Source organism: Vicia villosa, linkage group LG5, assembly GCF_029867415.1.
Source record: "Vicia villosa cultivar HV-30 ecotype Madison, WI linkage group LG5, Vvil1.0, whole genome shotgun sequence".
In the NCBI taxonomy this organism is placed as follows: Eukaryota; Viridiplantae; Streptophyta; class Magnoliopsida; order Fabales; family Fabaceae; genus Vicia; species Vicia villosa.
This window is the reverse complement of record NC_081184.1, coordinates 148,934,083-148,953,793: the sequence shown is the minus strand read 5'-3', so window position 1 is coordinate 148,953,793 and position 19,711 is coordinate 148,934,083. Positions and strand designations below refer to the sequence as shown.

The following is a 19,711-nucleotide window of genomic DNA, read 5'->3' as shown; positions in this document are numbered from 1 at the left end:
AACCATCGGATTTTAAAATAAATGGTGGAGATTATGGGTGAATTTTTTTTTCTCTCTCCTACATCATTTATTTCAAAATATAGGAGAGAGAAAAAAAAGATTCACTCATAATCTCCACCATTTATTTTAAAATTCAATGGTTCAGATTCATTCTCACATCTACAATATAAGAAAGTTTGATGTTCTGCCAAATACTAAAATGCCCTTCTTCTTCTCTATTGCGCCACGTGGATGTCTTATGCATCCAGGATTCAAATTGTTTTGTTACTTGCTTTTCATAATTTCCTAATAAAAGTTGAATAAACTTTTTATTCTCTCTCAAAGCTTAACATTTATTTCAATACTCTCTCATTCGTTCTCTCTCATTTCTTTCTCTTTCTTCAACTTCAAAACTCAACCTCTCTTGCAACCTCTCTCTAACTACTAGATTTTTGTTAACATTTGGGTTTTGTTTTTATGTTTCAGATCTGATAAATCATTGATTTTTCAGATTTGTGAAAAGTATCATTGATGTTTTTTAGATCTGTGATATCAAAGAAGATCCATTTGGTTTTTAACTTCACGATTTTATTGTTTTCCAGGTTCTTCGGGTTTAATCTATGGGTTTCTAACTTCCTTCTTCGTCAACAACAACCAATGATTTGTTGGTAAAATATAAAGGTATGATTATGTGAGAAATAGAACAGTTGGAAAAATATAGGGTTTTCATTTTGTTGGTGTTGATAATGAAAATGGATTATTTTGTGGTCAGGATTTTTATATTAGAATATGGGTTTGATGATTTTGAGTTATAATATATAATTTTTTGGGTACTGTGATGGATTTTTTTGGTTTTTAATGTTGTTCCTTCATATTTGATATATCTATATACAATAAGCTTGAAACATTTTTACTTGATGAGACTGAGATTAATTTTAAGTTGGGTTATATTTTATTGAAACTTATTTTGGTTTGATTCGCTGTAGATTTGGAGATGAAAAATCACGGGAATAGCTGATGAAGCAACAACAAACACACCGCCTGAATCCTCAACCACTGCGCCCGAAAATTATTTTCCACCTTTCTTCATTTTCTTTGCACTACAAGGTTGATATTCCTTTTAATAAGCTAAATCCGCCATTATTTTTAAGCTTTCTGCATAGTTGTGTTGATAATGTGATTTTGACTTTCAAACTGAGAATATAGATTTACAAATTCCAGTAAACAATTTTAGAAAACTATTTCAGGATTTGAAAAGAGGGCAAGAAAAATGTAAAAAAAATTGAGTTCTGGAAATTTTTTCCGGCAACCACCGTGCCGGACCGCCGCGCGCCGACGGTAACGTTCATCTGCTCCACCGTCGAGCTTCATGTTGTAAATTTTGATGATATTTCAAAAGTTTTAAATAGTTTTTGTCTCAATTTTAAGTGAAAAATAAGATAAAATATTTTTAAAGAAAATTACTATTATTATCATTTTATTTATAATTTAAAGCAAAAATTAATGTGGTCCATAATAAGTTTATTATAATATTGACTTAGTCTATTCTCTTATATGTATATATATGTCTACTCTCTTACTTTTAGAGGTAGTAGAAAAAATAAAATACTTTAACGTGATAATCTAACAAAATCTCTTTTATTCTTCCTTTTTTTTTTGTTGCTATTTTGTTTTTGGATTACATCTTCCGATCATCTCAAAGAGTAGTTTTTGTTGTTCTGATACCTTAGATTGATAATGAGAATCTGGGAAGAACCTGTTGAATCCTGGGGGATTTGCGCTTATGAGGCGGATAAATCCTTAAGGACAGTGTTTTTACACGCCTCAGGTTTATATAATTGTTTATTATTTTGCAGGTCAAAGATCAATGATTACAAGCAAATAGAACCAAACTACATGGGTGATCAAATTCTACAACAATCTTAAGGATTTATCTAATCATTGTTGAAAGATGGAGAATGGGTCCGTGAACCAATCTTATACAAATAATACTCAAAGAATTTCTTTTCATGATCGATGTTGTTGCACCATTTCAGGTATTATCATTTTAAACTCTTTTATTAAATTGTGCGTTTTTAAATGTTTTATTATTGTTGAAACATGACACTGAATCTAGAGATTTTGATATGTGATTGCGAGTGGTGTCAATTTTATGGAAAATAATTTTCATATTTTTTATTGTCTAATATTTCCTACTTTTATAAATGGTGTTATAGATTTATATTTATATACAAAGAAATTGAAATATTTGAAGGTTATGTATCTATAATATGAAAAATCAATATTGTTATATCTATTTTCAATGCATAAAAAATTAATTGAAAGTTTTTTTCTATTTTGTTTTTGCTAATCTACAGTTTGTGTTTAGTTTTTCTTTTAACGTGACTTTTAAAATTTTATAACATTAATTTATATATTTTATTATTAACATGGATATTCAATTAAATTTTTATTTGATAGTAACATACCATATAGTTGTAAATGTTAGATTAAATTATAGTTATTATGTATCAAATATCAATTTAATTGATATTAATAGTATTGATACTATTATTAGACGAAGCGTTTCTCTTATTTTTATCATCATCATTATATGTTTGCTGTAAAAGAAAACTGTTTCATATTATGGCATATTAAATTTGTGTATTTATAAGTTATGGTATGAGCTTTATTGTTTTTATTGGATTCATAATACAATAAAAATTTATTTTGAATATTAATATATGTTTGATATCATGAGATAAGCTTTCTATACGATTTTAAGATTGTTTTTATATTATTGATGGGTGATTGTCATTTGTTGCAATAATTTTAAAACATATAATAATTTTATTTGAGTTTGTATTCTAGAATAACATTCTCTATTAATTAAGAAAATAATAATGATAAATTTTAATCATTTTTCTATTGACTATGAATGCAAAGTGCTGACTAGTAGCATTAATGTGAGTTTTATTTTTGTTATATATTTTATTTTTAAATTTATATAAATGATTTATATTGTGTGGATTATAAGTGATTGTTGAACATGCATATATGAAGTTTCTACATTTTAAAGAGCATGGACAAGCATATAAGTAATATAAATAAAATTTATGAGGTGGTACAATTTAGATAAATATTTTATCATATCCATAAAATGTGTATTTGTGGAAGAAAAATAATATTATATTATTTTGTTTGATTCACATTGACATTGATAAAGTAAATTTTTATATTATTTACTCTCAAATAAGTTGAGTTAAGTGTGTACAATTAGAAGATATTTTGTTATAAACAAAATTTCACGTAAATACACAACATATTGATATGGATGCTTTTAATTTACAATGAATATATTTTACTGTGGGGGCTTATAATATTAATACTAGGAGAATTCAATTTGACATTGAGTATATATGAATGAATAAAATGAGTAGAGATATTGTTGGATATACATATTATATTATAATATGAATTAGAGAAAAGAGAAAAACAAATGAAATAGAAATTGTGATTATTATTATTATTGATATATTCTTGAGAAGTTTATATGATATAATAATTAGAAGATTTTGAGATGATGTTGTTCTCAATGTGAGAATAAATTTTATATTATTGAAAAATTATTTATTATTTAGTGAATATTCTGAAAAATATTTATATGGTGAGTTTTAATCACATAGAATATTTTGAGTGATAATTGTGATATTCCAGTGAATGATTCAATGTGATACAATAATACATTGATGTTAAAATATGATTCAAATGAGAATAAAACGAAATGTGAAACTATTTTTTATTGAGGGGGTGTTGTAATTTGAGAAACATTCAAGCACACCTTTATAATAAAATCTTAAATAGATTTATGTTTATTTTTATTGAGAACTAACGATGTCGCTTATAAGTCATATAAGCAGACCTGTATAAATTTAATTATAGAGACCAAGTTTAATATTTAAACTTGAGTAGTATTTGAGATTCATTGACTTAGAGACGTCTTAGTCAAAAAGTTTTAGGAAGAAAAATTGTGACTTCCTCATTTATGTTTAAAGTAGCTACTGAATAATGAGGTAATATCCTCTATTTATATGAAGTCAGATTAAAGTGATCATAGTCGATCCTCTGACAAATCCCTAGGATGAAATAAATTTGTGATACATCGAAAGGGAATTGGACTTAAGCCAATGGAAACTAATAAGTGATGGGAACCCAACCTTTGTGATTGGAGATCCCATGAAAAAGGTTCATATGGGTAAGAACAAGTCACTTGTTAGTTATGCTAGCACCAAAAATTATTTGATTAATTTTTATTTGCGTCCTTTTCCTATGGTGTAATTGAGAAAGTGCTAGACACTGCATTATTGAGAGGATAAGCTTATGTAGCTTTTAATGAATTTCATATCCTTTATAGGTGGTGTATGATTTGCAGCATACACTTGATGAAATCACCTATGTGAGTGTTGAGTGGGGCCGCTTGTATGGGATCTTGGCGAAATCTCTAGAGCACTCATGAAATAACCAGGCACGCGCACGGCCTATTAGCGCACCACAGCGTCAACAACAGGAACCGTGGGGGTGTGATGTGAGTGGTAGACCTCTAACATACATAAAGTGTCTTTGGTTCATATAGCTTGCTACACCAATTTCACTGTATGTTAAGTACTATCATTCTAGGACTAGTTCATATAGCTTGCTACACTAGTTTGATGCATCACATCCATGATGTTAATCCATGAAATTCTTTTATATAACTTTTAATAACTTTTGAAATATGTGGGGGATTGTTGTAAATTTTGATGATATTTCAAAAGTTTTAAATAGTTTTTGTCTCAATTTTAAGTGAAAAATAAGATAAAATATTTTTAAAGAAAATTACTATTATTATCATTTTATTTATAATTTAAAGCAAAAATTAATGTGGTCCATAATAAGTTTATTATAATATTGACTTAGTCTATTCTCTTATATGTATATATATGTCTACTCTCTTACTTTTAGAGGTAGTAGAAAAAATAAAATACTTTAACGTGATAATCTAACAAAATCTCTTTTATTCTTCCTTTTTTTTTGTTGCTATTTTGTTTTTGGATTACATCTTCCGATCATCTCAAAGAGTAGTTTTTGTTGTTCTGATACCTCAGATTGATAATGAGAATCTGGGAAGAACCTGTTGAATCCTGGGGGATTTGCGCTTATGAGGCGGATAAATCCTTAAGGACAGTGTTTTTACACGCCTCAGGTTTATATAATTGTTTATTATTTTGCAGGTCAAAGATCAATGATTACAAGCAAATAGAACCAAACTACATGGGTGATCAAATTCTACAACACTTCATAACATCCCCGCTCTATGAAGCTTTTTCCTACTGTGTTGTTTTTTCTTTAATGTTAATTTTTGTTTTATGGAGAGAGGAGAAGAGAGAGAGAGAGGGAGAGAAAAGATATTAAGAATGATGATGATTTTATGAAAAAATAAATAAAAGATTTTGTTGGAAATATGGAAAAGAGATTCTACTGCATGCGAGATCTTTTTCTTCAAATATATTATGGAGAGAGTTGATTTCTCAACCAACATCAAGGACAAGTGTAATTTGTTTTCCTACTTTTCATTTTATGGTATATTTGTCTATAACTTTTCATCACAAACCTACATTTTTGCCTCTATATTCATGTCTCACAATAGGATTGAAAGTTTAATAAATGGGACATTAAAAACTTTTTATCAGATACTTATTTTTTAATTAAACACATGTGGACTCAGTATCAGCAAAAAGTTAAAAAGTATGAATAGCCACACTTTACCATAATGGTTTTGTGATACTACATCTTTTTAAGTGAAGTTTGATCCAAACACTCTACATATGATATGACACACTCATGATGACTTATTTCTTCCAATTTTTTACAGTTTCCCATTTACAACTTTTGTCACAACTTTCAATGTTTCACGTTTCACGGATCCCTACCACGACTATTTTGTTTTGGTACCTAAAGAACTATGACTTACTGAAATGTCTATGGTCTAAACAAATAACAAAACTTCTATCAACTATTGAAAATGTAAGCACATGTCTATGTCATTAACAATAAAAAAAATCATTGTTCTTTAAAATACCATTAATATATATATATATATATATATATATATATATATATATATATATATATATATATATATATATATATATATATATATATATATATATATATATATAAGAAAAAAAACCTCTGGAAAATACCTAAATATCCCTTTGCTTCTATATTGATCGACGTGGACATCTTCTTCATCTTCCACTATTTATTATTGCTTTCTTACAATCATCACGTTTCATTCAGCTTGTATGCTTTGTCAAAATTTTTAAAATTGCTTCTTGGAAAGACAAATATAATAATATCAATTAATTTAAAAAAAATTCTTGGAAAGACAAATATTTGCTTTCCCCTTCTATTATTCTATTGACAGTATGGTGCAAACTGCCTTTTCCTGCTTCTCTATTCCAATGCCTTTTCCATATTGTGTGTCAAATCATCATTTTCTTTCCTCATTTCTTTTATTCATTATAGTACAACATAATCTCAGTCTTTCATGTATTTTTTTTGTCACTACATCATACAAAGACCTAAATATATCAAACATAAAGAAAAAGAAGATTGCGATTAAAGAGTAAAAAATGGTGGACCATAGATTAAATGGTTTGATAAATCAATCAATATTTTAAAATTAAATATTAATTGACGATCATCATTATTAATTTTTATTTATATATTTTTCTAAAATAAATAAAAACATAATAGTTTATATTATTTTCTTAAAGACTCCATATCTTTAATTTTTTATTAATTTTAAAATTAAACAAATTTAATATTATTTTGAATTTTAGAAATTTTATTTTCTTGCTCTTAATATTTACGAAAAAATCTATATATTTATTTTTTAGTAAGAAAAATTTATTCAAAATCTTTTTAAAAAATTAATATCTTTTATTTACTTTTAAGAGAAGTACATGATTGTTTTCTATTATTTTTTTTGAGATTTGAACAAAATATCTCTTTTGTTTGGAAATACACGCATCAAATCAATTTCAAATAAAAACACTCTTTTTTTAATGCAACTTTTTCAAACCTATTCAATCAATTATAAAAAGTCTTATTTTTCTAAAATAATAAATCTATTAAATCTAAATTTTTGTGTAAAATATTAATACATTTATAAAAACATAAAATCAAATTATATATATATATATATATATATATATATATATATATATATATATATATATATATATATATATATATATATATATAATTTTTGGTATAAATTTCTTAATTGATAATTGTGTATTATATATTTAACAACATTTTGACTCTACACAGCTTTTGTGTTTTTTTATACTAAATGTTTATCAAGGAATTGACATATCTTATGTCTTATTTTGAAGTTTAAATAAATAAACTAATGAGCCAAATATATATATATATATATATATATATATATATATATATATATATATATATATATATATATATATATATATATATATATATATATATATAAGTAAAAAGATATTGGATAAAAAACCATAAGTAAAGTATGAATTAAATGATGTTAAAATTATATGCTAATATAAATAATTCATAATTATTTTACTAATTGTGTAAATTATATAATAATAAATATTTTATCATTTAAATAAGTTACATAACACAAATTATAATAATAGAATGAGCTAGCTCTTTGCCAAACATGACTTTAAATCCAACACTATCCCAATTAACTAATTTCCTTTTAATTTTCTTCTAATAACTATTCTATTTCTTATTAATTTATACTTATGTTGAATAATATTTATATTATTTTTATACAACAATACCTATTAATAAACCATTAGTTTTAAAAAATCTATATATAACCATTCTTTTATCCAATTATAATTTACTATACCAAACATGTACTAAATTTTGTTTTTTTATTTATATATTTTTTTCATGTTGATAAAGAGAAATTATTTAATAGAGAAAAACTTTATCTTTAAGAGAGAAACGTTATCTTCAAATTTATCTCCATAATAAAAACAATTATTCTAACAAATTTATTATTTTTATTAAATGAGTACATAAAATGATTTAATTTTCTTTGGGATAAAAAACAACACTCTGGAATGAATTATGATAGTGATGATAGTTGAATACCAACTTTTATTATATTTTTTTATCTTCTATTATTCACATATTTTTTATTAAATTTTTTTATTGATCTAAATGTTTTTACGGGTACCAGACATTTTTCTATACATTTAATTAATTTTTTTACGGGTACCAGACATTTTTCTATACATTCAATTATTATTTTTTCACGGGTACCAGACACTTTTCTACACATTCAATTATTATTTTTTCACGGGTACCAGACATATTTCTATACATTCAATTATTATTTTTTTAACGGGTACCAGACATTTTTCTATTAAAAAATATACATCTGAAACAAATGCGCGTCCCGTACCAGAACCCGTGCGGACGCACGGGTTTGTTACTAGTTCTCACATAAAAAAGGCATTCTCATATGATATGCCATATATATATATATATATATATATATATATATATATATATATATATATATATATCATTTGAAATTATTTACTCAATAGTAATAATGAGTTTTTTTTTAATTATTGAAAAATATTACTTTTTTATCAATTTATTAATTTTAAAATATTTTACAAAATAATAAAAATAAATATATATAAATATATTATATATATATATATATATATATATATATATATATATATATATATATATATATATATATATATACTATTTGTTATCCTATGTCAATCAAACACATGATAGGATAAGTCTTATCATGTTTGTATCATATCCTATCCTTATCCTGCTTGATATCCTATCATGTCTCTATCATATCCTATCCTTATCCTGCTTGATATCCTATCATGTCTATATATAATTTTGATGTTAATAATATTTATTTTCATTTTAAATCAATTAGAACATATGACTTTATTACTTTTTAAATCAATTTATTTTTATTTTAAATCAATTAGAATATGAAACATGGTTATATTATTTATTGAAATTTCAAATTTCTCTTCATTTCTTTTTCTCACATAATTAAAAAAACATTCTTTTTTAATAAAATGAAGAGAAACATAAAAAAAAATGTTAAATATTCAAAACACAAAATTTAATATAAATAGAAAAATACAATCATTTTATAGTTATTAAAAAATTCATAATTATTAAAGAAATATTTCATAGTAATAGAATTAACAAATTATTTTATCAAATTAGATAATGCTCAATACTCGTATAAATGACTAACTTCTATGTCACTAATCTAAAATAATTCATTTCAAATTACATGTCTATCTAAAATTCTAAGTACATTTTATATCATATCAAATAGGAAAATATTCAATAATCTTGCGAAGTGTTGATCACTTTCATTGAATCACTTTGGATTGTCATACCCTACTTTTTTACCAAAGATCCCACATCATCATGCATCAATTCATTAAGTCATTTCTGTTTCACAATCACTCATAGCATTTGATTCAAAAAGTTTGAATCACGTATTTCTTGTGATTTTGGTTTCCCCCATTTCAAGATTTGATTCATCTAACTATCACACACAAGTTGACACTCAAGTGGTTCATTGTCATGATTATAAAGGAGTTTGGATCACATATTTTTTGTGATTTAGGTTTTCCCCATTTAAAGAGATCACCATCTTCATCAAAATCTCATCATATTAGGTTTTCATCATTGGTTCATCAGATGATTGAAGTTAACTAGGGTTTTGGCATTCATCAGTGAAAATCAAGAATTAGGATTTGCAAGTTGAACTTCAAACTGAATTGGTCAAAAGATCATCAGATACAACATCCGATGGCCCTCAAGGTGTCTCAACATGCCTAGGGTTTTATTGGTCTTGAGATTGCTCGATTCATCTGCAAAAGTCAACACAATTACTAAAAAGCCAAACTTTGACTTTGGAAATTTTTGGTCAACCATGATCATGACAAGTCACATTTCATTAAAATATGGTTGATGGATGAGTTTGATCAAGTGGAATCATAAAAATCAAAAAGTTTGTGAAATTGGTCATTTTGAAAGAAACTTGAAAAAAAAAATTTAAGTCCCAAAGAACATGTTCAAATAGCCAACTTCTCAAGCTTGTAACTTCTTCCTCAAGCAACCAAAATGAGCAAACAAGGGTTGAATTTGAAGATCATATATCATACTACACCATGATCAAAATTTTGAACTTAAAAGCATTCCTCAATTGATCATGGGATCATGACAAAGTGGGATGTCAAAATTGTGAAATCGCCAAAATACTTGGAATTCTTTCCAAGTGTTTTTTAGTCCTAACATCCAATTTTGTTGGCTAGTTTTCTTTATGATCCAAAGTGATTCAATACAAGTGTTCAAGATAAAAGTTGTAGTATATGATATCATCTTTCCATAGATACCAAAAGCAAGATTTTTGGACACTTGAGCATGAAGTTATGATGGAGCAAAGTGACCATGTTGGAGCTGTTTTAAAATTCATATTATAGGTTATTTCTGAAAGCCAACCAAGTTGAAATCTATCAACCCTCCATACACACCTCTAAACCTCAGTTATATTATGAAATTATCCATGCCAAAATGCATTTTCTAAAAGTCCTAAGCATTGTACAAAATTCATGCCATAAGTGGAAGAAAGTGAAATTGTCAAAAGCATAAAGTTGACTTGTGAATGAGATTTTGATCAGAGTACTCTTCATCTCAGGCCTGAATACACTCTGTCTTTCCCCATAAACCTTCCAGCCACTCTAGAAAGTCATTAGTTATGGCATTGGAACATGGTGCATCCTTTAACCCAACTTTGAAATCTAACCAAATCAAATCTCATAAGTATTTCATTTTGGTTCAAATAGCTTCACTCAAGCCCTCTATAAATAGAAGAGGTAAGGCATTGCTGCAGGACAGAGAAAAAAAGATAGAGAGAAACTTGCAAAATTCAATTGTTGCACTCAAAGACGATTTCTTCAAATTCATCATTTCCTCTGATTTTTCTCAAAAATCTTCACATAATCATCATCAATACACCTCATAGAAGTTTTTGTATGCATTAAATCATCATTGCAACCTCTAAACCAATCCACCCAACTCCCACGTATTTGCCTCTGCATGTTGACTTGGTCAAAGAGTTTGAGAGAGTATTAGAGCAAGGTGAGGGTACCATTACACTCATAGAGGTCTAAGGAAACTAACCACATCATTTTCCACCATTGAAAGTGCTTGAGAAGAGGCAATAGACATGCTCGGTTAGGCAACTTTTCTTGCACTTGGAACTCATACATACGAGCATCATTTTTAATGTTTCTTGATACCATTGTGTTTGTTTTGATGTTGTGAATGAAACCCCTAAGATGATTATTGTTGATTAATGGTGTATGGAGTTTAATTTAGTTTTGAAGTTTTAGGGATTTTCTGGTTATTGATTAAATTCACGAGTTACAGTTTGAATAAATGAAAGTTATGGCCATATTTAGATTCCTCATGAAATTATGAGTGAAGTGATGTATTTACATTTTGAATTTGGTACAAAAATGAAGTAACACGACTTACATGTGACTAGAGGTTGAAGATGAAGTGGTAGCGCACATTTTTTCATTTTTGGAATTCAGTTTATAATATTTTGTTTGGTTTGAGTTATATTCATGAATTGGCATTGCGCCCCAGTAGTAATTGTATACGCTGGTAACCAAGGGGTCTTAGGTTCAAGCCCCAATGACGCCCTTTTTGCATGTTTTATTTTCTGTACACATGCAGAGATGAACTTCATATATGATTTCGTGAAATGATCTGTATATCACCACGCGCGCAGTGGCCCAATGGATAAGTGTTTTGTGTGGGAACTTCAAGGTCATGAGTTCAAGTTCCCTTGGCCACGCCTCTTATTTTTTATCACTTGTTTTATTGTTTTTATTTTCATTTTTCTTTTTTCTTCATTTCCTTTTTATTTCTTACTTGTATTTTCCCTTTAATTTATTGTTTATGACTTTTTATTTATTTTATCAACATACTAAAAAATCCAAAAAATATTTAATTTAGTTTACTCTTGACTTTATATTACAAGAAAAACCAAAAAGATATTTTTCTTGTTTTTAGGTTATAGGGTTTATCTTTGATTGTTCTTCATTAATTTCACCTTGGTGTAATCATGAACACCTCTTGCCACGATTATTGTTTGATTAATGTGCTTTAATTCTTTGACTTAAATGATTTTTGGTTTGGTAAATCTTGATAAAGATTAGGATCTTGACTTGTTTAGGTTTGAATCATTCCTAAATATCTTGATTGAGATGCTTTGATCATTTGAAATGTCATGATCCTTTTAATGACATGTTAATTGTTTACTTATGATGATTGATTTGTCTGGTTTCAAACCCTAAATCCATGAGCCCTAATGTTTTGATTCTTTTTTACAAGAATTTTTGCCATGATACCTTGACTTGTTTGATTAGGGTTTCCATCTTGATGTTTCAATATTTTTCCCTCCCTAAGTGGTTTCATTGATCAATGTATTGCTACGTCATATTTGATGATTACACTTTTGCTTAAAGCTTCATGATGTTTAGTCTTAAATGCCATGCTTTTGTCAAATCTTGGTTATTTTCTTGATGATTCACTTATTGGCAATGTCATGATTTTAGTGTTTGTTCAAATCCAAGGAAATTGATTGAAATGTTGACTTGATTGTCATGTGTATGTTTGTCTTTATTTTTTTGTCTTTGCGTGTTTGTTTCTTATCCTTGTGAACCTAAACCCTAATTTCAAAACTTGCACCATTTTCATAACAAACCTTGACCTAGGTCATTGCATTTTCAAAATATTTCTTTAATAAATGCTTCAATATATTTAAGCATACTAGACTCTTTTCCAAAAGATTAAAAAAATATTCAACCTCATACAAATCTTTTTTCCACTTTGGCTTTTCCACTTTAAAACCTTTTCCCAAAAGATTAGACACGAGTCATCTTTATAATTGAGACATTATTCTCCTATCCCCATAGTAATGATTGAAATGTTGTTGATTCTTTTCCATCTAGGGAGTTAATGGCATACTTGTTGATTCTATATCCAAGTTAGAGTCGTTCCCTCACGATGATGCAAAGATCTATTTTCTCATAAATTATGGGTGATTAGTTGAACATTCTCCATAAGATGACAAAATGTCTCTTCAATTAAAATCAACTGGCAACAAACCCCTTTTGTTTTTTACCACAAACTACGAGATTTTGATCCTTCATTGGTACGTAGGTATAAGGCTTTATTGCTTTTATTGCTTTGCATGTTTACATAGGGTTTTTATCTTTTCCCTTTCCTTGGAAATAATAAAGTTCCGTGGTGACTTCTTATTTTGTGAGTCAAGTTAATCAATAGCTTGGTCTCCGATTTTTCACCTGGACAACAAGGTTGCAAAATAAAAGTTTGATAATGATAGCACGCTTTTGGTCATGATCACGGAAGGGGAATGCAGAAGTAGCAGTCTCCAGGACAGCAACAGCAGCAATTCTGGGAACTCTCCAGAAACGTGTTGTAACCCATTGCGTAAAGGTCAAAATTGGTTACCATAACACCCTAATTGCCCCAAAAATTATTAATATAAAATCAGAGTATATTTTTCAAAATAATAATACACATGCGATTAGGATGCCACACTTTCAAACATATAAAGACCTATTCAACTATTTAAAAAGACACATAACACATAGATGGATGAACCAAAACGTTAACACATAGTTTTAAACTTTTATTATGCAGCGGAAAAGAATCGTAAATATTTCTCAACACAATTTGCATCCAACAAAACAATATCAATTATTCAGGCAACTAGGGAGTTCCTTCGACTCCAAACAATTATCAAATAAAAGACCAACTAAGCGTTCATCCCACCATGGTGTTACGTATTAGAGAAATGACGCCAAACTCAACATAAAGACGAAGAGCAACATCTTCCAAGCTACTTCGCTAGCAGACTAATCTTGATTACCTGCACGATACCCACGTGGAGACAACATTCAAACAGAAGAAGTGAGATATCTCAACAAAATAAAAGAATGTATAATATTAAGCATATAGTAATATGATCATGCATAGTCATGCATTCCACATCTAACACATCCACACCATTCCAAACAATCATCATAAAATTCAAACATCAATCACACAACTTATTTATCAAGTTAACAACAATAATGCAATGTAATGAGACCGACTCATATACTCAATGCATGTGGTACCAATTCATCATCACTGATGACATAGTCATCTACCTCTAAAGACCCCTAACATACGATTGATTCCCGCTTGGAACCGGAGCACATCACAAAATGCACTCAATCCACACAAGGGGATTAAGGCCAACACTTGACATCAGTCCTAACATCACTAGACATCTACCCTCACATCACTGGACATCTGTCCTTCTTATGTCATGAATGCACGATGCGTAACAACATGATAAGGCATGACCACGGCAAGCCAAATGCATCGTCATTCATATACCCATCACAACATCATATTCACAAACAACATCCTTCGCATTAAATCATCATTATAATCATCGTCACAATATATATATATATATATATATATATATATATATGTGTGTGTGTGTGTGTGTGTGTGTGTGTGTGTGTGTGTGTGTGTGTGTATAAATATCATAGTATCACAACTCACTAAGCATGTTATCAACTCTTCATGTTATATTCCATAAAAATAACACAACATCACATTGTTACAGCAATACAACATCATCACACATAACAGCATACACACATCTTAACATAACAAACAAAATCTCGCACATAAGAGCGTCGAACACCTCAAAATAATCACCAATGTATTTGAAATTATTTTTATTGATTATAAGATATCTTTAGCTTCCCGTTGGTTTAAACGGCGTGTCAAACGAACACCCGAGTAAAGAGTTATGGATTTTTGAAGTTCTACGAAAATGCAAACACCAACATCATACCGCAACATACAGTGACAACATAAAACTTCATTACACATCTATTAAATTTAGTTCCAGACACTAAAGACCATTTTTACAAGAGAGTATATTGTATTAGCTTTCCACATGTTCAAACGACGCGTCAAACGGACATCCGAGTCAAAAGTTACAAATTTTTCAGATTTTGGAAAAATTATGTCAGAACAACGTAACGGGTTACAATAACTGGTTACAAACTCTAAAATAGCCCAGAAATCCAATTTTTAACAGTGTAACCGGTTACACAAAAACCCGTAACCGATTACACTGTAGCAGAAACACTTTTCTGCTACTTATCAGTACGAAAATCACTTTTTAAACCATCCCAAAATCCCAATTTGCAACTGTAGCAACCTGCCCTAAAAATTAAGATTTGGAGTCGCCACCTATTCTACCAGGGAGAATAGGAAACCCTACGCAGTTAAGAGATCTGGGTAAGTTATTATATTCAGGTCAATGGAAGGTGTTAGGCACCCTTAACCCTTTCCTAAGGTTTTAAATTTAAGGCAAAGGTTTGTGGCTAAAAATGTTAATGTTTAGGGTTTATAGCTAAGGAAATAAATAGGGCGAAAAGTGAGATTATAGGGAAGGGGACTCGCCTTGGTTATCCAAGTGCCTACGTACCTCCTTATGGAGGATCAGAGTCTACGTAGTTCGGGGCACAAGGTTGTACGCCTTAGAATTAGTATGAATGCAATGAAGGTATTTTGAATTACCTTATCGTAGTTTTGAAATTTGCAGTTTGCAAGGTATTTTGAATTACCTTATCGCAGTTTTGAAAATCCGTAGTTTTGTGAAAGAGATGTGTTTTGAATGGCGTACAACCCTGATTATAGTATGTTCTATTAATCGCGATGATCAATAGATTTAATCACCACAATTAACAGATTTAATAAGAATTGCTAATTATTTTAATCGATTAATTCGATTATCACCGTTAGCAAATTGATGTGTTTTAATTAGATTATTAATTATCGTTACTCCTCGCGATCAATAGATTTGATCAAAATAAATAATGAATTGATAAAAATATGTTAATCAACGTAACCAATAGAATCGGTTAAAACCCTTTAGCAAAATAAGCCTTATTTGAATTTATATTATCACTAATTTACGTGATCGAAAGGTTCGATCAAATTAATTTGTAAATTTGGGCGCATTATTGTAATGATTAAATTCTAATTGTAAACCTAAGATTGTTTGGCGAAAAAAACCTAAGTTGGTTAGGAAATCCTAATCCTAATACTTGGGCCAATGGCCAGTGGGATTGGGCAAATCCTAATACCTTGATAAACTTCTCTAGGTTTTTTGTGATTTTTAACAGTTAAAACTGATTAAATAAGTTAAATCGAAATAATCGAATAATCAGGAAATAATCCTGAACCCTAGTTACTAGCCTAATCCTAATTTTATCATCCTAACCCTAATTAAATAAATCAATTAAATTAAACATAATTAATTAACATTTAATCTAAATAATTAAATAATAAAGTAAATAAAAAATATATAGAAAAATCTGGCACCAATCCTGTACATTGAGGCCTTGAGGGTGCACCATGGACCTGCGTCCTGGTCCTTTAGATCTGGCATTGAGATTGATCTGATGGCTGCTGGTTGAGGGTGTATGATGAGCCTGTTCAAATGAGGCGCATGGAACCTGTGGTAAATATTTGTTGAAAAAAATAACAACAGGGCCAAGGATCGAACCCGCGAGCCCCTGTGAGAATACCAGCGCACTTACCATCCCCACCAATTACTTCAGTTGTAAATCCAACGCGAACGAAAATTATTATATTAAAATACGCTGTTTAAATGAAATAAGGTGCATGTTTTTTGAACGGGCCAATTGCCAAGTGACACGCCTTCATCTTCAAGCTCAGGACCTGCAATTCACGCTTTTATTTGCTACGAATCTGCCATGAATTTGCTGCGACACCGTTCGTAGCAAATTTAACCTGCAATCACAAAATCATGTACACGCACCAAAAATACAATCCAAGACCATGGTTGTGATCATCTTGGTCATATAAACACGATGGTACCCGCGTTAAGCCCTGATTCGTCCTAAATCCAGAATCCCTAATTTTAAAAGGATGAACCCTAACATGGTGATACACTGTATACGCGCGCAATATTCAAATTAATAACCCAGAAAGCTTCAGAGCATCATAACAAACCAAAATATATGTTCAAAACATGATTATGATTCGTAAATTATATGAATCGATTCAAAACAGAAAATGACAAACCGTGGGTTACAGGGGGCGATTCCGAATGATTCAACCTAGGAGACCGACTGGAAATCCTTCAATAATGCCCCAGGAATGTACTGGAAGCTTCAAAACATCTTGAATCAAGCTCTATCTTCCAAACCGATTTCAAAATTTTCTTGAATTTGGACCTCGACTATGGCTTTCTCGGCTCCGAAACCTCCCCCCAATGCATCTGGAATTGTTGTATATTTATAGAGGATTGATTTAGGTCAACATATTTGGATCTAATCTTGTTAATTTGTGAGATTGGCATTTGATTCATTCTTGAATAAAAACTTTCTAAAATTGACCCAAACATGGCTTATCTCTCTCCAATCTTCCTTGAACGAAATTGAATCACAAATATGATCTTTGGGTGATTGGATTTGCTTAGAAATCAAAACCAAATCAAACCTTGCATATTTCCTTCATTTATTTTGATTTAAATTATGTTTTAAATGAATAAAAATTCACTAAAATTATAATAAAAATCAAATAGTCGTGGGATTGAGTTTGGGCACCCTTGAGGACCTTAGAGGCAAGTTTGGGTCATAAAAGATTGAGCCTCTTTGTAAAAATATCAATTTTGAACCTTATTTTCTTCACATATTTCACCCAAAATTCACCAACTTTGACAAGGCATATCTCCCTTAATTTTTAAGATATGGAAGAGTTCTAGGAAGTTTTGGAAAGCTCAAAGAGTCCTCTAAACACTCCTTTTGGTTTCATCTCCATTGAAGTTTCCATGCTCATGTTATGGGCTTTTAAAAAAAATGACCTTTTAATGGCCTTTTTGGAGGACCTGTAATGTATTGGACCATATCTCTTGAATGAAGCATTTCTGGCCTTCGCATGTGAGATACAAAGTTGTATAGAATCCAATTTCCTTCATAATAGGCTTTGGTTGGGAAATTTTTGATACTCCATGTGAAAGTTATGGCCATTCAAAGTTGGGTTGATTTTTCTCCTAGAAACCCTAATTTAGCAACTTTGAGATTTGTTGATTTTGAAGCTTCCCTTGATAGATCATGATCAACCCTTGATCAAATGATGAATAATATTTCAAGAGGTTGATGTTGACAAAAAATCAGGAGTTTTGACTATAATTTGATCATAGTCGACTTTTAGGTCAAACTAGTCGACTGTGGGTCATCTGAGCATTTGAATGAGCAATCCTTGGAATTGAAGCTTGACTTTTGACATGGAGATACCGTGAACCCTAATAAACCATATGAAATCCATTGGAACCCTTGATACATCTTTTCTCCTTAGAAAATCCAAAACCCTAATTTGAAAACCCTTTGATGAGGAGAGAGTGACTTGAGTTTAACCATCGAACCATGAACCCTCGGCGATGAAATGAGATGGGAAAATTTTGGGGTATGACAGCTGCCCCTGTTCAATCTTCTTAAACCCGAAGAGTCAGATAGGCACGTCTGCCTATCGTGATCTAAAGGTAGAAGATGATTGAACACTGAAGTGCCCTGAAATTTGCATTTGCTGGTGCTAGCCAGGGTATTATGAGGAATAAGATTAGAGATGCCATTTGCAGGAGATCACAACCAACGGGGTGAGATTGTGATAATAATATTTCTTGTTAGCATGATTCCCATCCTGAATTGTAAAATTAGCTTGATGCAATGCTATGATGCATGTAATGTATGATGCAGTGAGCTTCTGATCAGTGGTTTTTACACGTTTATTTACCATTGAGTTTAGTCGTCTTTGCTTAATATTGTCAAGTGTTTTAATTCATTCTTCTACATTTTATGCTTTGGTTGTGTATTTTACTGTTTGCAGGCTCAAAGGAATAAATCGAGACAAATCAATGCGAAAAAGTACAAAAAGGGGAGTTTCGAAGGAAGTGAAAAATCAAGCTACATGAGGTCTGACACGACCAGTTGTGTCACCTGAAACTGGCCGTGTTAGGATGAAGCGTGGCTAAGAAAATGCAAAAGAGATGAAAGTCACAGGGCTGACACGACTCGTGTTAGCAAGTGTGAGATCTGGAAATTTTCAGCATGTTTCTCATCGTGACAGGCGTGTAGTATTTTGATCATAACTAGAGCTTCGTAACTCCGATTGACGCGGTTCCGGTGGCAAAATTTCGCTAACGAAAAGGGCTACAACTTTGATGAAGAACTCAAAGCCAAAATATGAAGTTATGGGCTGACACGGGCCGTGTTACCTGACACGGGCACCCGTGTCAGGAGGCCTGGGAGAAAAAAAGTTTTAAGATGACAGAAGTCTGACACGAGTGCCCGTGTTGGCTGACAAGGCCCGTGTCAGCATGTGACGCTGATTTTATGATTTTTTCATATTTTTTCCATGGGTTAAGCTGTGGGGGCATTTTGGGTACTTCCAATCAACCTAAGTGAGTATGCACTATATAGAAGAGTTTTAATGATGAAAAAGGGGACTT

At 30.0% G+C, this 19,711-nt stretch overlaps 1 long non-coding RNA gene across 3 annotated transcripts; it reads left to right on the top strand.

The window, feature by feature from the left end:
* Positions 1-310: 310 nt before the first annotated feature.
* LOC131603118 (uncharacterized) lies at positions 311-6,051 on the top strand. Of its 3 annotated transcripts, none has more exons than XR_009284241.1 (4): positions 311-660; positions 966-1,086; positions 1,836-2,015; positions 4,373-6,046. It is a non-coding gene; the product is annotated as an uncharacterized LOC131603118 (long non-coding RNA). The 3 variants fall into 3 exon arrangements; XR_009284240.1 differs by having other exon boundaries at positions 5,229-6,041; XR_009284239.1 differs by having other exon boundaries at positions 312-660; positions 1,836-6,051.
* The last annotated feature ends 13,660 nt before the right edge of the window (positions 6,052-19,711 follow it).